This window comes from Arachis stenosperma, chromosome 8 (genome assembly GCF_014773155.1).
Source record: "Arachis stenosperma cultivar V10309 chromosome 8, arast.V10309.gnm1.PFL2, whole genome shotgun sequence".
NCBI classification, from domain to species: domain Eukaryota; kingdom Viridiplantae; phylum Streptophyta; class Magnoliopsida; order Fabales; family Fabaceae; genus Arachis; species Arachis stenosperma.
The window spans coordinates 28891594-28893811 of NC_080384.1; the positions used below are offsets into that span (position 1 = coordinate 28891594).

Genomic DNA, 2218 nt, shown 5'->3' on the forward strand with positions numbered 1-2218 from the left:
GAATAATAAATTAATAATATAATATAATATAATTGTTTAGAATGTTCTGATACTCTTCAGATGCATAAGTGCCTGAAATGTAGGAGGAAGGCTCAGCCTCTGGCACAGTCCATTATTGAAGAAAGCACCAACACCAAGCATTAAAAACAACCTGTAATGTAATTCTACCAACTGGGTAATTTTCTAAGCCGATAATGACTTCTTCTGCATTTTGTTATTTCTGTTGCAAATCACGCACCTTATATATGAGTTTCACGAGTCAATAGAGCTATCTCAAATTTAATTTTTCATTACATGGAAGAGAGAACCTCAAAACTCTAAGTACCTCACAGAAAATAAATAAATAAACCGTGATGTCAATGAACATGTTTGAGTACTAAATCCAGCAAAGTAAATGCTGAACACATTGACACTAAGTCACTAACAAAGCTTCTTGCATGGCTCTCTACAATGCCTCTGATTTCTGGTGCAAATGCAATGAAGCCAACTGAAAGATGAAGTATCCTCTTCATATTCCCATTGCAGAATAGACAGCAACAAAAGCTCCGGTATCACGATACACATTTCATTTGGTTTCCTGCAACATCTCTTCATTGGAGATATGTGGAAGAGTTAAACCTGTCACCTACTTAATGCTAACAACATAAATAAGCTTAAAATGGCAAATATATCTATGGTGATAGTTCCAAATTAAGCTCAACTGCCCATGCTCCACAACAAAGGTATCTGAAAGAACACAGACTATCAGTTCTATACTACAACTAGCTCCTTCATTCATTATGATTTGATGCTAAATTGGCATCAATCTTTGAATAAAAGAGGAAAATCCATAAATAATAATCATAGCAAGAATAAACATAGTAGTACAGCTATTGAATGAAAACCTAATGATACATAATTATGTTACAAGCATATCGAATAATTTTATGCTCAAGCATATAAAATGAAACTAGTTTTACCAATGGAACAAGGAAATATATCCCTCAAACAACAATCACCCAGTTGTGTATGACTTGTGGATCAATTTTTGGCAGCATTGGTATTTCCCTTTCAACAGGATCAGGTTCAGGTTCGGTGCCAAAACGATCATGTCATCTGGTTACACCTATATAGCAAAGAAGTGAATCCATATCAATCCCTAAAAGACAGCATACCAAAACTGTGGAATTGGAAAGAAACATATTTTTGTAAGAAAAACTAAACTATTTAAAGAACATTTATTCTCACACAGAAGGAAAGGAAAATCTGTTGCGCCTTCCTCAACTAGCAGCGCTAATATGGCTATACATAAAGCTTCAGTTAAGGAACTAAAATGATGCAAACGTTATTAATGATCGACAATGGTATGGATTGTAAATGATCTGAACATTCTCAAAATGAAGATAACTCAAGATTCGAAAATTGCTTGAATTCCAAAATTAGACAACATGGTGGCATCACTGGCAGTTACAATTATATTATCATCACTGCAAAGCTTAAAAAGGGGAAAATATAAAGAAGTCGAACCTGTTTGAGAAGATGTGACATAGCTTCCAAGATTTCAATTTTCTCTCATCTCCTCCAAGCTCCAAGGGCACATGCTTAGGATATATAAAGTTATTTCTTCAAAAACGCCACAATTCCAATTATCATCAGAAATGTACCGGTTCAGTAGGTATTTCACTACAGCTTTGCAAAGCAGCATTATGCTTTTTTTTTTTTTTTCTCAAAAGCAATATAGCTTAGATACAGAGCAACAGAACATACAAGAAACTATATGTCATGCAAGAAAAACTAACAAGTTTTCCATTTATGATCTACTCACATTAGCCAATATAAAACAGCAAGAGCTTGTTCATGTGAATGCTTCCTGATCCGAACAGGAAATGATTGATTGAAATATAGAGAATGGTGCTTATGATGACCTTGTGGCCTAGCTTGAGTAACTCAGAGAGATTCGCCTCCGAGGCTGTGGATAATTGGAGAGAGATTAAGATATTTTTTTTGTTTGCTTCTTCTGTATGCCAGTTTCGATCCAAGGACCTTAGGGTTAAGAGCAATGCTAATAACCCTTAAGTTACTTGGGAAATTGGCAGGGATTAAGATATTATTTTGGATGTTTTCAGAAACAAAACACAGGTCACTCCCAGGCCCAACCCAACCCATTCATAGAGTTTTCATAAAAGGGGGATATAGATATAGTTTCATTTCATGTAGGCCCGACACTTCAAAAAGAGAA

The 2218-nt window shown here is 35.1% G+C and overlaps 1 long non-coding RNA gene across 1 annotated transcript; it reads right to left on the minus strand.

Moving 5' to 3' along the window:
• Positions 1 to 302: 302 nt before the first annotated feature.
• LOC130943352 (uncharacterized) lies at positions 303 to 1969 on the minus strand. Its single transcript, XR_009071784.1, has 3 exons — positions 1805 to 1969; positions 1507 to 1602; positions 303 to 1105 (listed from the first exon to the last, which is right to left on the minus strand). It is a non-coding gene; the product is annotated as an uncharacterized LOC130943352 (long non-coding RNA).
• Positions 1970 to 2218: the final 249 nt, after the last annotated feature.